Below are 18807 nucleotides of genomic sequence, written 5' to 3' on the forward strand. Positions count from 1 at the left end.
TGGCATTTTGCAGTTTTTAACTTACCTGTATTCAAATGTTTCAGTTAGAAATGACTGTTTTTACTGCCTATGTGGAATCTGCATCCAAAAATACACAAACTGATGACTTTTCAACAACATTAAAAATGAACGTTCTATCTAAAGCACAAACACTACTGCTGTGAACTGGCTTTAATTGACAATATTAGCAATTTTGTAAGTAAGACTAAGCTAGCGAAGTTCATGGGGACAAATCATCCCATACACTAAAGAACAACGTGCCAGCTCCAGCTGACACAGCAGTTCTGGGCAGGGCAGGGCAGGGCAAAGCTGCTGTGGTCTCTCCACCACACCCGTTTTATGTATACGGATCTTGAACAAGAGACAGAGGTGCTCAGCTCTATGCGATAGCAAACTCTTTGAGGCATGGACTTGACCTCTTCTCTGAAATTAGCTGGAAGACATAAAGGTACTTCTTGAAGAAAACATAATGTATAGCAGTGGAGACCACACCAGGGATACCTCAAGAGACATAAAACCTAAGGTCACAGACTGTAATTTTTACAACCCGTATCAATTTTCTCTTCAAAGTGAGGGTTATTCTGGTAGGAGTTTGTAATGAAACTGCAAACAGATGGTTATGGCAATACAGTTTACTGTTCAAAGGTGCAATTTTTTCACACTTTAGGAGGTAAAATAAACAATGGAGAACGCATTAATTTATTCAACTGTTAATGCAATACTGGGCCAAGCCACTTTGTTCATTTTATGTACATCAACTGCCAGAACAATTACAACTAAGATACTTGATGTGTAAGTAAACTTTCTCGTATAATCCTCTGGAAGTTTACTTTTCAGGTCACAGTTTGTTTTTTGTGTGTACTTTTCAACAATGGAGTTGTTGCAGTTTAGCTTGGCATTCAGCTATCAGTACGATCACTTACCTTTGAATGAAATTTATAAAACATGAGAATTAAGCATATCTAAGTACACTAAATTAAGTCAAATCTCCTTTCTCTCCTTGTTTTTCTGTTTTTAATATACATATTATTAAGAACAATTGCATATACATATCAAACACGCTTTATTCCAAGGAAAATACATAGTAGCATACTGAAATCTATACTACAAAGAATAAGGATATGGTGCTTGCATTAAGAAACACGATATGCACAAAGGTCAAATTTATGACTTTTCTCACATCATTTTACTGCCAGGTCAGCATATAATTTAAGGTTATAAGTTGAGATACAGATGCGGCTTTCCTAGTACTGAGTTAACTCCAATTCTATTGCAAGGAACCAATTGCTAATAGGTAGAGTTTTCAGACTCTGGTGTTATTGTATATAAATGATAAAATTTAAAGCAAGTATTCAACTGCTCTGTGTTTTACTTAAATTCCTGTCATATTATTAAATTTTGCTGCATGTATTTTCCCATTTTCACTAAACTGTTTTCCCTTTGAAGTCTGTGACACACTTTCTTATTTTGCAGGGATAAAAGGAACATACACTTTCCATATTTACAAAATTACTAACACTACTTTTTCCACAAAGTTATAGTAAAACTTGAAATCTGAAATTTTGACTGGACACAGTTAAGGAATATATTCCTAGTACTGAAAGATGATTTAACAGATAATAGTATCACTTGCAAACTGTGTATTCAGCTGACGTGACAGCAAAATACTTTCCTGTAAATAAGTACTGTACTTTCAAACAGATGTATTACACATCTCACACAGCCACTTATATCCATACTTGCTGAAAACCTGCACAGCAAAGGCCACCTTTGTAATCTTTTCCCTGTATTTTTTCTGTTGTTAAAGAAAAAAATCTCACACAATTTACTTGCAAAATTACTATCAAAAGGACAAAAACTCAGGAAATTTAAACCACTAAGACCTCTTTTGCCATACTTTCTGCTTTATCTGACCTAAATCAGCACTTCCTTCAAAATAGCATCCCCCTCCCCTTTCCTTGCTGTCTGCACGGTCTCCTGCGTGCAAACAGCACAAACATTTCTGCAACCACACACTGAGCCACACTAAAGGTGTCACCTGGTTAAACCAACTCAGCACAGAAAAGCTTCTCCATTGCCAGTCATGTTGCCGCTGCACAAAGGTATGTGCCACACAAAAGAGGGGACAACTGTACCTGTAATTTCATGTCTCACATTCTACCATTCTGTTCTGCCAAATAATTAAGGACATACTAGACTTGATGACGTTCAATGGGATTAATACACGTATCTTTGAAGAGGATCAGAAGATAGAAGCAATTGAGACAATTGTCCTGGGTAAATGGTGATCAGAAATTGTAACATTTTGTCTTCTGAATTCTGTATCAGGACAAGCAAAAGTGATACTAACATTAAAAGCACATCCCCGTGGAAAAGGAGCATGGAATGTTTTTTTTTTAGTCTATTGTACACATGACACATCCAGTGAACATTAAGGGAAATGAAAAATAAAATCCCCTGAGCAACCTCAGAGGCTGAGAATAAAAGCCAGGGAAATACCTCAACCAGAGAGCTGCTGAGAACTCCTAGGTGTTCTGTGTTTCATTTCTTTTTCTGGAGTTTTCCTTATTTGTATAAATTGTTAGGTGTCATTGAGTTAGAAACAAACAAACACGGCCTTTGTAGTTCAGTAATAAACGAATCTGAGGAACAAGAGACATGGGTTCATATCCCTGCTCCAATTTATAATAATTCATGAACAACTCCAAAAGACGAGATTTAAGAAAGCACTTTGTAGTATTCAATAACCTTCACTTTTAAGGTACTCACTGGAAAGAGGGAAGATCTGAGTTTAGACTTTACTCTGAACCACTGTCATTTCAGGCAAACGCCAGAACCCCAAAATAACATCTAAACACCTTTATTGAATAATGTCATATTCTGTGGTGGGATTTAAACTGCTATGTTTGTCCTAAGATTACAAAACTATTTCTGCTCTGCTACCTGATGAAGTCTTAGTGAACTTCAGTGAGACTTATTCCTGCAAATTCCTTTGGAAAATGGCACTTACTCTCCTAAGTCACTAAAGACAACATTTTCCAAACTACTAAATTTTACTGAGAGACAGCTAACTATAAGAAAAATAAACTTTGTTTTAGATTTTTTTTAAAGAGACCAAAAGAATGAAAAACATCTCCAGGAAACCTGTTTTAATCTTTTCTGGTCCATTGGCAGCTGCTTCTTTTGACCACAGAGTTACTGACATAAAGGGCCTGACTGTGAAATTTCAGATGAGTTATGTTTAATGACAGGCAGGGGAAATAATTCTGCATTCATCATAAAAGACCTAGATCAATTATGTCTGTAGTAGCTGCTTCAAGATAGAGTGAGATTCAATATAAAGTACCCATTGCGAGTCCGAGACCCCACAGTAGATGAGAAATTTCACTTCATATTCTTGAACTCCTTCCTGTACTCATCCTGTGCGCTTGTTAGTCAAAATATCCTTTCGACCCCTTAGGAAGAGGACTCTCCAAATGATACATACTGGACAAACACTGCTTTGGTCCAAACCACATTCCCACAACTTGTGATTCCCCTGACTGCTTACTGGTATAGCACCCCAAAGAACTGGGACTGCTGAAGACAACCGCGTGTAGAATCTCTGGCTCAGAGAGGCATCCAGCCCACTGACTTTGCCAAGATTTAGGGCTCTCACCTCATCTCTGCAGGCACAGCAAGGAGAGAAGCAAACACAAGTATAGCAAGTAGAAGGAGAAAATGAATCTTAAAATCATCAGTCCCAAGGCAACCACTACGCCTACAAGCATAATTTTTTCTTTGCTACCCTAGGTCATGACCCTCACCCAAAAGAGGAAGGAAAGAAACTGTCCTTTCATCATTAATTTTGCTATCCCATTCAGGAAAACAACACTGACAACACCATAAAACCACAGTTTAAGTTGCCACTGGTATTTCAGCCAAATGCTAATCACCACCATCAATTGTCTAATATTTCTCATTAGCTCTTTAGTCATTCTAACAAATTCCACTGCAACTTATACAGCGTCTGATTAAAATCTTCTCTGGTTGACAAAGAGCCAGCAGAAAAAAAAACCCATCCCTCTTCTACCACAGTACTGGACCACTCCATTTTTAGATAAATAAAACTCCATTCAAAAACTATGCAGTTGATGAATGCTGGTTTAATTTCAGAAACAAAAACTACTGACTATGTCACCTGAAGCAGAACACTGATAAGAAAAAGCCTGTGTATAGGCTGGGGGGGGTGTAAAATTGGATTTTAAAAAAACAACACAGAAAACAATGTAATGCATGACTTCAAAGTTACTTGGTTTTGCAAATGCACCTGTAAAGCAATAGCGTGGATAGTGTAAGTATGATTTTAAAAAGTAATTAACAAATTTATTCATTTATCTATAACTTATGAAGGACAAAATATTTCTGATGCAGAAGTCAAATCAATGCAGGAACAATATAGCTCAATGAACTATACACCTTCATCACACACCAGTCTGGTACATGCCAACAAAGAACCAGCATTAACAAGATTGACCAAGGTTGTTAGCAAGCAGCACTTGGGAGATCCTAAGTTTCAACAAAGTTGGGAACAAAGCCAGGTGCAGCACCGCGATGTCTCCATGGTGAAGTAAGAGCAGGGAAGGACGCCTCCTACACACCAAGTCTCATAGGAACTCAAGGTTACCCCTCACTGCAAATGTTTTCATAGACAAGGTCCCAGGATCTTTAGCATGTCTCCTCAGCAGTACTGAATACTGTGAGCACGTTAAAACTATTTATTGCCGTTTCTGTTGGCTCCTTCAGCAGAATACCAAGACACCTTAAGCTCTAAGACTTTATCCTGAGCATGCAATGGCATGAACCCAGCATACACAGAAGAACCTAAAATCTTAGACAAAGAATGAAGGTCACAAATTCACTCCACAGATTCGGCAGGGCTGGTCTGAGAATGAAGAATTAACTTCCACAAGTATTACAGACAATTACACACTTTCCCTTGCAAGAGCAAGACACACTTTTCTGACCAAAAAGTATGCAAAACATAGCACTGCAGAAAGTTGTTTCTCTTCTCTTTCATCCTCTCCCCAAGGCACAACTGTTAGGTGTGGTTTGTCATCCCACTTAATGCACTACTGGAAGGCATGCCACTGTTCTATCATAAGGGCTGCAGAGGAACGTACAGACAGAGGGGAGGGAAGACACAATGCCAACTGGCATTCATCTGTGTTTTTTTGAGAAATACTTCAAAAGCAAATATTCCAACAGTTTTTCCGTTTAGTGAAATAGTTTCCCTGACTACCTTTTTTCAGCCCCTGGGTGTGATTAAATCTCTGCTCTCCCACCCCCCAACATAATTCTTACACTTAAATCTTGACATTTATATTATTACTTTTACAAATTAATCTTTCTCTATGGAGTGTACCATAATGCTCTAGGGAGGCTTGTACATTCCCGTGAATCTTGTGAGAGCTCTGCCAAGAGGTTTTAACTCCTAGACAGATCAAAGAGAAAGAAACGAGATAAAAAGAAACAGGGTTCTCCAGACTGACAGGTCAACCATCTCTCCTCAACAAGAAAAAAGGATAGTTTACAGAAACAATCAGAGAGACAATCAGGTTGCAAATTTGACGGAACTATCCTGTAAAGTACTATAATAGTCGTTTCTGTACTAATGATTACTGACTGGTTTCACTGAATAGGAGGCCAATATTCTCACTTTATTCTTTAACTTATCTGAGCGGTACAAATCAGATGAGTTACGGATCAAATTTTAGGCCGTACAAACTGCAGTGCTATGGAAAAGTCACTCTAAAGCGCAACACAAGCCTTGCAGACAAAGTAAGCCAGAAACTGCCTACCTATGTCCAGTATTTTAAAGTGTCAGAAATGTTACAATGCTGAAAGCAGAGTGCTAAGTGCAGACATATATATGAAATTCTAAGACAGATTTGTCAAAAGACTTGATAGCCAAATTTTCTTCTAATCCTTTGAATTTTCTTTCAAAAGCTCAACAAGCTTAAGTGACCAAACAATAACAAAGGTATGTCTTAAAGCCAAAACAAAACTGAATGAAGTCAACAGTGATAGTTTATTTCAGCAGTTCAAGATAAGAACATATACAAGAGCTATATAGTTTCATATCCTAAATAATTTTTTGAATTATTTACAATGTTATACTCATTATACACATTTACCTTTTTCCTCTATTTTTTCCACATCTTGACTTCCAGCTCAGTTTGTCAGAACATGTAATTTCTGGTCAAAAAGCACTGAACTGCTGCGACTCCTATCACCTTACTTTCTAAGTAAAAAAAATCTTTAGTCAAATTCCTTTAGACTTTGCCTAAACTAGGATTAAGTAGAAACAATGCAAGTGAAGACCTGGCCTCACCAATGAGAGAAGCAAAAATACCATTGCATTCAGCAAGGTTGGAATTTCAAAAGTTTACAAAAATACATGCTAAGGATCTTAGTGTCTGGCCTTTCATAGTCCAGACCCATTTATAGTCTAGAACCTTTTTATGCAGCAAAACAAAATGCTACATCCATTCCAAGTTCACAGATAACTATTACAGCTAACTAAAACATCAGCTAAAATGACAAATATCATTGAAAATAATCCTTAAAATAATAACACCAAGTTATCAAATTCTGTGTAGTTGATTGCATAGTCAATATTCCTTCTCCTAATTTAAATGATCTTGTACATCATTAAAATCTTATGGAATCACTCAAATAATGTTATGCTTTTTCATTATATATACCTTTCCTAAGCATATCGTGCAGAAAATCCAGTCATTACAGTCATCACATATTAGGCTCTTGGGAAAAATAATTTTCTGCATTAAGAATCAGTTCTAGAGTGAGAATCATGCATAGACGTAGCTGTTTAACTCCAGAAAGAACTCATGAATTAAAACTGAAAATACAACATTGAACATTTCTGAAATCTTAAGATGGATAGTGAATAACGCACGGTGTGCTTTATCAGCTTGCTGAGGAATTCTTCTAGTCTTTTAAAACAATTGTTTGTATTTGCTTATTAAATATGCACCTTATCATATGCAGCATGACATAGCAGAAGAAGCATTTGACTTAAAAGAATGAAGCTCAGTGTCTCAGTGGAAATGTTTTCTATGCACACTTTTTTTCACTTTTTTTTTTTTAATTAGAGCTACAAAACTGTAAAAAACACACTATTTACTGTCTGGGAGGACTGTGGAGGGAAAAGAAGGTGGAGAGAGGAGAAGGAAAGTGAGAGGACCAGGTTCCAGAAGAAACACTCACGCAATTACTAGATGATACACAAATGCACTCTGCACACACTGAACACATAGAACATATACACTGCAGCACAAAGAAAAATAACTATTTCAGAAATACGTAAGAATTTGAAGCACTAGGTAGTTAAAGATACCAGAAGAAGGTATCCCTAAATACAGGGGAAAAAAACCTAAAAAGCACAGTAACTACCAGCTACATTTTTATGCTTGTCTACTTTTCCCTCTGCATATTAAGGGAAAAAAAACCTCCTGGGGAAAAAAAAAATAATCTTGCACACATGCACACACACAGAGGGTCACAAAAGCTATGAAAGAGATACTTAACACAGGTTCCTGAGCAGATGACAAGCCATTAAACTTTCACCTTTAGGTAGTTATGATGATCTGATGTCTCTTTTATGATATCTCCCATTTTTTTAATTAAAATCTACAATGTGTTTAACAAGCAATTCTTCCATCAATCTTTGATGTGTTTTACTTATAAAGCAATGACAGTTTTCAGTTCAGTCTCCTCAAAGTTCCAGAGAAACCATTTTCCACTCACTTGCTTTGAAAGCCATTAAAACAACTTGATGAAGAACAGCAGCAGGGGGCTAATAGAAGCCAAGGCTTAGTAACAATCTTTAGATTTTTCTCCTAAGACTTTCTCACAGACCCTCCTCACAAAGATCCTCAGGGCTTTTCATCCTTTCCTTTCTCCCCACCCCCCCAAAATCAGTTCAAAGTGACAGATGCAACTAGCTCCAGGTCTTGCTATTTTCTTAATTTCACTTTTACCTCTCAATTTTGATAGACTCAACTGAAATCTGATTCCCATAGAGGTGGTCATCTCCTCATATCTTCCCATTGGGAAAAAATAATACACAGAAAGATTCAAGAAGTAACTTGGAAACATCTTCTAACCTGTCATCTATTCTGAAGAGAGCACTGGTACAGAGAAATGTACCTGTTGCTTACAAGTCATATACAACTGGCATTCAATTAATTGAATTCATTAGTGATTAATTGATTAGTGATTTAGATACAGTTCTATGTTTTACTGCAGTATTTCTGAAACCTTCATAATGACAGTGACCCTGTAACAGTTTAAATCTTGGGATATAAAACTGAAGAACTATGCAATCCAACTGCAAGTAATCTTCAACCACTCTTTAACAGTGGGAACTGCCTGTAACAAATGGTAAGTCCTTCGGTTATAGTTTCATGCAAATGTAGAAATCAAAGTTTTATGGAAAACAGAACTATTAGGATAGTACTTACGCTGATCAGAATCAGTAAAGCATACTTTTTTATCTATGTTTTGCTTTGCTCACCACCATTTTATTTCTTTATTATTATGGCCACTTGAAGCACAATCTTTGTTGATCACTAATTTTGGGGACTTCCGAACTCCAGAGCTCTACGGACTCTTCAATTGCTGTATTCAAGCGATGCTGCGGTCAAAATACCACACATGGCATTTCTGCAAAATGAACACCTACTTCCACGCAGCAGGGCCATGGGACATACCTATTCATTCCAGATTCTAGTTACAGTCCCTTGTTCCTTTAAAAGCTAGAGCTACAGCTACAGTACACATGGCTAGGAGCAAACAGGGACTCAAGGAGGCCAGATACATGTCTCCTCATCTTGAGGACAGGGGCAGCACATCCAAGAGATTTGAGGTCAGGAAAGACAGATGGTGGGCATTCCCATTACAGCTAAGTCACCTCTTGTCCTTACACCATTGAACTTTATGTTTTCCAGTTGGTGACTCCCACAGTGTGTGTTTCTACTTATTTTAGCAAGCTCGTATTTGTAAAACAAACTGGGAGAATACATTGCGGAATAAACTTCTAGATGTCTGAGAACAAATCTTATCAATACTTTCTCAGAGCAACGTTAACAATCATACTTTCTCCATCTCCCCCTTCCACTAAAGTAATACACTGTTAAAAGGTTAATGTGAGATCTGTTTTTTAACGAGATTTTCTTTAAAAATTACAAAAAACCACCACAGAAGAAATTCTAAGTCAGTGAACTGATATACAGTCCTATCAGTAAACACACAAAAAGTTTCTGTTGGCTTTCTGAGAAAATTCTATCATAAATATTGGAAAAGGATCCATCAAAAATATCAACTAAAGAAGTTTGAGAAGTACAGAAACAATATCCTAAGGAACAGGAACAGTTATGTATAATTTTCTACAAGCATACAATTGCTTTACAGAATTGAAAAAATGTAAGGCTGGAAGGACCTCACAAGATCACTCAGTACAACTCTCTTATAACGGTGGCAGGATCAAACATATGTTATGTGAGTGCTATATAATACATGCCAGATATGGAATATGCATCTGAGCATTATCCAGTCAGAGCCTCCATTCAGGCTGTTCCATCATTCTAACTATTCTACCATTTGTGCAATTTTAGGTTTAAAATAAATACTTGCAATACTATCTATGTGATAGCACTGTAAGAGTGTTATGCTAGAAGTACATGACCTAGAGTTCATCACGAATGCTACTGCGGAATAACCATTTAATTAAAATTACCATTAGCATTACTTCTTTCTGTATTAGTTTTCAAGTATTAATGCTTACTTCTCCAGGAGGGTAAACTTTTTTTTGCCCCCGTATTTTCTATTTTCAGAGAAAGAACATCTCTCACCTTTAGGAGTTTAGCCTCATTTCCCTATAATGTATTCATCACCGCTCAGCACATCTGTCCCAGCAAATCCCATTTCCTGTTCTATTCATGAGGCTCAGCAACCTGGAGCTTTAGTGATTGCCGCCACACTTTTCCCATGGCCTTCTCACCTCTCACCCCCCCCACGCACCCCGCTCCCATTGTTTATCATCTGTTCTCCCCTGCTGCAAACTGCTGTCAGATGTTCACTTATCCCTAATCTTACTCACTGCCTTTGATATTCTTTCTAATCCAACAACCTGTCAACTGGGGCATCAGCCCATGTCCAGACCAGCTGCTCTGTCACAGGCCGTAAGATTCCCTCTCAGCTCCAAGAGGTATTTAAAGGATTTTGACACAGCAACCCCAACGTGAAACAAATAATTAATGCTGTTTTGATCAGTGATCAGGGCTTTAGTGTGACATGAGCTGACCACTGAGAAAAACTGAGCTTTACTTTGTTTAAACTTCAGTAAACTTTAGTGTTACTGTATTAACAAGATTTTGATCAATGTCTGAAGGACAGTACCAAAAAGCCAAGTTCTTTAACTTGTCTTAAAAAAGATGAAGAAAAATTAATCTGAATGCAAGTCAGAGTTAAGTTAACTTTATATGCCTGCTGTGTAAAGCATGCTCATTTATGCAACATCGACCTTGTAGAGTTTTCAAAGCATGGGAGCTGACCTTTTATGAGATACAGCTGAAAATACAAATGTATTTTAAATATGGCAGCAGTTGGGGTAAAATTGTTGTTTAAAACATGCTTGTATCTTCAGGAATATAATAAAGTATAGTTTCATCCCATACAGACCATCAAAACCAGACACTTTAAAGAATATTCCCATTTACAGAAAATGTCTAATTTCCATAATATTCAGATTTGCTATAAACACTTAAAATGTTACAGTGTTCATCTGCTTTAAAACATACCAAATACACATAATGTCATAGCTGAAATTATGATTCAGATGACAGATTTTTTTGTACTGGGAAAAAGAAGTTTCTGCTATTTAAGCAAACATATGTATTTTGATCCAAACTGAAAAACAAATAAAGCATTTAGTTGTTGAAGAACATGAATACTATTTTATTTCTCAGATCTAATTGCAACTACTACAAAAGAGATGGTACCAAACAAGTCAAAAAAGCCTACTTTATACCCTACAGTAGTCATATTTCACACACAAAAAACATAATAAAATCTCAGTAATGGATTTTATAACATGGTTCATTCACTTAGAACTAAACCACTTTCATTCTTAGGGCTTGTCTATACCAGGACATCAAGAAAATGAATCTGAAATAAGTACCTTGATGAACTTGAATTCTGCTAGTTAAACTCCATTAAACCCCTGTGTGGAGACAGTCATTCAGTTTAGTTTACTGCTCCCTTAGGGCACGCACTGGAAAGTTAACATGGATTAAGGTATAGGGTATGAATTCAAAGTGCAATTGTACTTTGAAAATGGTTTAACGTAAACAGAACCAGACTCTTTGTTGTAGAATGAGACATGGAGTTAATCAGTAAAGTCCTGTGTAGACAAGCCCTTGCAGATGAGGCTACTGGAATGGTATTGTCAAAGCCAATGGTTTTCAACCTCTTCATCTGCAGACCTGGAAACATCTTCCAGTGAAGCTGCAGCCCTTGGTAGCACATTGAAATCTGCTGATAATTGATCTGCTTTTCTTAGTTGATTCACGTGGATGACCTACAAGTAGCCAATGGCCCTCAATAAGCTACGTATCAGAACTTGAAAAATACTGCTTTAAGCTAACTACAACTTACGTACCTCCTCCTAATACTCACTCTTAACTTCATAGCTATTGTACAGTAACCCAAGTAGTCTAGCTATTGATGACATTAAATGAGATTTTAATGTTCATTTATGCAAGTGTAGACACATTTCAGCCCTGTGCAAGGATGCTACAAAAGATGCTTGACAGAGCCTTATTCTTTCCAATAAGTGACATTTGCTGTCATAAGTTTGATAAATCATAATATGACTGACCTAAAAATGGGAAGTTTTGTCACTGCCAACTACTTTTCATGTATTTACTTCGAAGAACCCTATGTTCATTTGTCAAAGCATGCTGGATAAAGAAATTAAGACTAATACAACATAATATTCACTGAAACAAAAACCGGTACTAGTGTTCTTTTCCACTACTACTCTTATTAACTAATTCTTCTCATTTCCCCCTTTAGTAATTCATAAATGTCTCATACAAAAATGACTTGTAAAAATTTCCAGAGTTGAATTCAAGGTATATGGCAGAGCCAGAAGCAGATACGCCTAGATTCCTTAGTTTCTTTTCTTAAACCTGTGCTCTAATTGCAAAGAATACTGTTTATCTCAAAGGAAATTATGTTCCCTTGGTATTTAACTCCCTAATGCTGTCATTGCAAGAACTTCACATTTCTTTTCCTTCACTCATATAAAAGAATTATACTGCACTTCAACCATAATTCCTGGTTAACACAGCAGCAGTCAGATCAGTCAGATCAAAAATCTGTCTCATCCACGATCCTACCTCTGACAGAAGCCAAGATGCCTAAGGAAGAATATATTGTTAAAATACTCTCAGCCTCCTGCAATTTGCAGCTCAGGGACTTCCTGAACTAGACGTGGTATGTTTGCATTTAAGATTAATACTACATACTGACGTAACAGACTTGACAAGCTGAAGAAAATGAGACAAATTTTGCAGCAAAAATGGCATCTCCTTTTATTGCACTACTGCTTTGAAAAAATGAACTGCAAATAAATGTATTACTCGGTAGCATATTTCCTACTACTGGAGCCTTTTGAAGATTCAACAGAAGACTTACCTGTTTGAACAGGTAACTTAAAAATCTGTTTACTCCCTCAACAGCATCATTTTTAACTGTCAAAATAGAAAAGAATGTTTTATGTTTATGAAAAAGCAGACGGAAGTTCCAGAGAATATTTCAGGCAGCTGGGCACATTCATGTTGCTATTACCATATAAAAAAAATTCTGACTGTAAAATCAGATTGTTAATATTATTGTAACACTGCACGGCTTTGCTTTTTTCATCTTCAAAGTTTTCATGACATTAATGATACAGGCCTCACTTCTCTCTGCATGTATACATAGAATCAGGGTTTTAATCTTCATGACATCTCCAAGACAGTTAAATTGTAAGGCACAGAAACAGAGTGGCTGCTCATGGTCACAAAAGAAAGCAGTAGCAAATCTAAGATTAGAAATAAGAAACTCCTTCTTCACTGATGAATTGCGCACTACTCCTGAGGTACATTTTCTACCCATTATAAAGTTCATGATGTGTTAAAATCTACAATAGTCTTGGAAATTACTTTAGAATTACTGTAAACCTCAAAGTGATTCTAATTGAATTCCCTTAACACTGAATGAAAACATCATGCATTAAAATGAAACTGAAGGGAGCATTTTTCCTGTTTAACTTCAAAATGAATTATTCTAAACATTAAATCAATAGAGGAAATGTGATGCTCCGGCACTGGACTACTCTGAAGTGTGGAAGGAACGTGAAGCTCACAAGAGAGCAAATAGTTCCAGTTTTCCACTACTGACTGTACGGTTCAGTCGATACGCACAGCGTTTTTGAGGTTTATCCCACATCATTGAAACAGATGCCCATTCACCATTCCACAGATTCGAAATACAAACTCACTTACATACATACTGGGAAAATTACTGACAGTTGATATTAGTCTAGTAGCAAACTTCTGAAAGTTCCTGGGCAGAATACATATATATGTTTATACAATGCGAGGAAACAGTGGCAAGAGCTCCCTTGCCAGAACAACCTTCAAAAACAAAGCTATAAGAGTCTGGGCTAGATCCACAAAAGCTTTGATATGTGAGCTCTGGGCAAAAGTTTCTGCAACAGCTCAAGATATTATTCCCCCAGCTAGATGCTTCCCCCCAGCTGATGCTCTGCCCTGCCTTGAAGGATACTGTGCCCAGCACAGAGGTCACCAAAAAGAGTAGGCAAAGGCACTTCACTTAGCCCTATGCAAAGCTCAGTAATTTAGCCTAAAGGGCCAATGGAGGTGGGTTTGAACTGGAACAGCAGAGTAAGAGCTGGAGCAAAAGTACTTTCCCTTCTGCTGATTCTCAGAGGGTAATAACCGCTAGTGCAGGGACAAGCAATTGCATGCAGTAACTTCTTAAATTACTACAGCAAGATTCACCGAGCTCTGTCTGTCAAAGCCCTGTGTTAGAGTCCAAATCCAACATGCAGAACCACTGAAATCCCTGCTCAGGTGCTGATTAAGAAGACTATGTTGCATCCAGATTCCCATTTGGATACTTAATGCTGCCCAAAATCCTAACAACTCTGCTCAACTGTTACTACTTAGTCTACTTTATGACTTAGTCTCAGCAGAATTCTTAAACTTGGTATTTTTTTTGTCTGTCTTAATATATAGGCTAGTGCCTGGCTAACATACACAAAAGAGAGCTGAAGATTTACACACAAATGTGTTTCGCAGCAGCGAGCACACTCTCCTGTGATGTGGGAAGCAGTATTAATTGCAGCAAGATCTTGCAGCCTGACTCTACCACATCCCAGGGAAATGCCCTAGCCCTTGGGCATTGAGTTAATCTCTCATTAGCCATCCCTCTGGTCTCTTGAATAAATTATTTATGAAAAGCAGAAAAACTTCAATAGGAAAAAGTGAAAAGAGATTTACCATGGAGTTCTGGTAAAGAAGCCAATTCTTCAGGAGGTGATATATGTTTAAAAAAAAAAAAAGCCACTGCAGACAACAAATCAATTTGCACTTTGGGGGCAAGTACACATAAAACTAGCCAGATGCTACCCTGTATGTGAGACAAATGAATTCTCTTCTTTCAGTACCAAGCAGAACAAAAATACGTAAACAGAATTCGTACTGACAAAACGAAGAGGATATTCATCAGGCTATGTGAGGTACCTTGTCCATCTCTCACCCTCAGGCCACCCCACTTAAAATAACATGGTTTACTTGACTGAGGGCCCCATCTTGAGGAAAGGGTTGACAGCTGAAAATCCCAAGTAGAAAGTGAGGTCCATTTTGAGGAGCTGTTAGATGTCTATTTTGAAGAACATAGTTTTAAACTGTACCTTACTCCTCCACATTGTCCCTAACCAAATCTGCTTACAGTTTGCTGAATTCCACGACTCCCTTACTGCACTTCCGTTTCTACCTTTGCACTATACAAAGACAGAACAATCATTTTAAAAAGTGGTTGGTACAGTAATTTGTCTAGAGCCAGGCTACTCCCCATAACTTGCATGCCTAACGCCAAGCTGCACGTTGCCTCCATCCACGTGGTTCAAAACCTAGAATTCTTTCAGACGGGTGTACGCTTACTTTCACGCTTTATAAGAAACATGCAGCGCTCATTACTTTTATTTAAAACAATATGGGTAGGCAGAGGAAGAGAAAGATGAAAGATGAAAAAGATACGAAAAGATCTCATGATCCTCTCTATTAGAAGAGCAGATCGACCATGGGCATAAATTGCTGTAACTTCAGGAACTCCTAAGAATTATGACAATCCTCACTACAGTTAAATAGCCAGAAACCTACATTTTTTTCTCATGATCTTTTGGAAGAGTATTTCTATATGTAACCAAATGTAACAGGTCCAATCCAAAGGACAACTCAAGCTCTTGGAACAAGGGGAACTTAGGACTCGAGCACAAAGCTAGAAGGACACTGCTGGAGTTTTGTGTAACATGTTAGTAACCGCCTGACTTGATTTTAAGTACATACAACTCTGTTCCTGTGTGTGTCCACAACTCCTTGTCTGAACATCCAGATACCCAAGGAAAATACTCAGCTGGCCGAAACACTACTCCAATCTTTGGGCCTGCAATTTTGAATGTGTTAAGTGCCTCTGATGAACAGGTAGATGACCATCCGAGTCTCTGGCTCCACTCTTGATCAGGTGTGACCACAAGCTTCTTCAGATGCGTAACCTCTGTGGGCTTCAACAGTATTTCCTCAGCATTTTGTTTAGGTATCACCCCCCTTCCAGGATCCCCTTCTGATGTCTTGCAAATTTCTGGTGGTCTGCAAACCTGCTAGGGCAACTGTGGTTTACAACTCAGTGGGGTGCGGGCTAAATGGATAAAACCAGACTTGCAGGGTAAACTGTGATATAAATCACCTATATCTAAATTTATGTTTAACTGTTGAAAACTTAACTGGTTTAGCTATAGTGATGGGATCAAAATTACCTCCACACAAGTAGTGTAATTTTTACATGAAATGTCTTAGAATCAATGCTGTAACATACGTGTTCATGATGAAATGTCTACAAATCAATGCTGTAACATAACTGTTCATGAATGCTTAGAAATAATCTTAAAAACACATGTATTTAAAATTCTTTCAATTTCCTGTTTATACAGATAAGCAGTAGTTGTAAAAAAACAAACTAATAAAATAAAAAACTCTCATTCTATATACATCTTTGGACAGAGAAGTTATGTTGAAATATCAGTGCCTATTTTAGGAATGTATCTGTTTGAAAATAGATTTCAAAATCTCAGTCTTCAAGGCCTAAATTATCCTTCATCAGTATTCTGTAACACAAAAATATGCATCAATTAATCTTCTTCAGATTACAATGAATTATAGGGGACATGTTATAGCTTCACAAAAAGTACCTGTAAGATCACCTCAAACCTTCCAGTTACAGCATGATGCCACATATTGCACAAATATCCAAACTAGTTTCAGTTTTCATAGTGCAACAAATGCCATTATTGAAATTTTCCTCATTTAAATTGTTCTGTCATTCAGAAAGACTTTTTTATTAGATTTGGGTTAAGTTCAGCAAGCAGGTGCAGGGAATTCATAGAGAGGGGAAATTAATTTTACTCTAAGGTAAAGCACCAATTAGAAGAAGAAAAGTTTCTTTTCTTTTTCCAGCTAGTGAATAAAAAAAAGTTGGACAAGATCTACTCAGCATAAAACCATTAAGATCAAGGGCTAGATTTCAGAAATCATTTTCAGTTTTAGATGAGTGGTAGGATTTTCAAAAATTCTTAAGCAGATCAGGCACCTAACTCCCTTAGATTTAAGACACTTAACTGTTGAGGTATTTAATGGGGTTTTCAGCAGGCCTCAATGCCTTTGAAACAATTAGTCAGATGACTAAAAATATTTAGCGTTTCCTCTGGTTAGTAAGTCAGTTTTTAAATGCAAAATGTGTTTTTAATAAACGTAGGGCCTGTCTCCCAGGTCAGGTGTAGACAGCTGTGCATTCGTTGAGCTTATGCTCTCAGTAGGCTGGACCCAAGCCAGCTTCTGTACAGATGCCACACAAACTACCTTTTCACGTTCATTTTAAGACAGTGCTGCGGCCAAGAGAAACAATCTCTGCCCTCAACCAGCCCCCAAACACTCATCCCTAACCACCACATTACCACCTCCCCTCTGCCAGCACAAGCATTTGAATTGAATCAGAGACCTTGTTTAGGTTAAAACTAACTTCTTTTTTTGGCCAGATTAGGTTTGACCTGGACCAGATCTCTGATCCAGCTCACTATGTTGCTGCACAAACACTTGTGCAAGGAGAGGAAGTAGCAAGACGCGTAGAAAGGGCAAGTCTACTTCTTTTGCTGGCAATGCTGGTCTCTCTCAAATCACAGCACGTGACCAAACACATCCTTATTTCTTCTTTACCATGCTCATCACATTGAAGGCACTTGTAATTAATTACATTAAATGTAATTTTGTAATACTGTTTTGTACATTTTAATTAAATCCCATTTTTCATGTAAATAGAGCATGACTCAGAAATGAAAATGAAATTAAGAAGTCAGACTTGTCACTTACAAACTAAGCCAGCAAAAATTCAGAACATGAAAGAATGTTCCTCAGTTTTTATTCTGATACCTAAAAAGAAATAATTAATTCAGTGTAAAGCTTTCAGCTGTTCACAAATCAAAATGTTTTACTCATTCCAACCAATGAGAAGAGAGCTTTCTTTAGGGAAATCATGTACAAAATGTATTAAAAAAAGGTAAAAAAAGCAGTTCATCTGCTTTGATGCAAACTATTTGAACCCTTGCTTTTCCTTTTCTGTATCTTATCTCACTGTTGGACTTAAACACACGTCCTCCATACACATTCTCTCTTCTGCTTTTTCAACTGATGTGTTCAGAAGCAAAGCAAAGAAGGAATAAGAGAAGATGTGGTCTGCAGCATGCATTTCTAGGGCTGTCCAAATTATTCTGCATTTCCACTTCCACCCCTCCACCTGGGTAAAAGCTCATCCTGGACCGGCCAACGCTGCATCGTCAGTTAAAGAAACAACTGGTTTTCTGCATGACCTCGCTCGCATAAAACATTCAAGGAACACGCAGCACTTTATGCCATGAGAAGCGACTTTCCTTTCACGCCTTGCACTCCTGCCACTGTTGGAGGTACCAGTTCTCAGAAATCCTCTGAAAGGTGACTCACGTTGATATAAACATGCTAAGGGAAGGGATTTCCTTCCCCGCTTCCCACGTGCCGGCGCCGAGGCCGGCCTCGCAGCGCAACGGCATACCTTGTTGATGTACGTAACAACCTGCAGCGCTGAGGGCTGGCCAGCAACGGGCTCGATCTGCAAGCTATCAGCCGCACAGCAAGGCCCAAATCAAGAGGCGCCCCGCTCAAAGGTGAACCGGAAAACCAGAACGGGGTTAAGGAGACAGCCCCAGATCCCGGTGAGGTACCGGGCACCCCGGGGGCTTGGCGCACCAACGGAGGGGCTGGAGTTTGCGGCACACTCCAAGGCAGTGCCCTTCGCAGGCACCGGTCTTCCGGGCTACCTTCACTGTCCACCTAGAGCCCCACCTTCCCCGCCGGCCACAGAGGGCTGCGG

Source organism: Aptenodytes forsteri, unplaced genomic scaffold (assembly GCF_000699145.1).
Source record: "Aptenodytes forsteri isolate BGI_AS27 unplaced genomic scaffold, ASM69914v1 Scaffold123, whole genome shotgun sequence".
NCBI lineage: Eukaryota > Metazoa > Chordata > Aves > Sphenisciformes > Spheniscidae > Aptenodytes > Aptenodytes forsteri.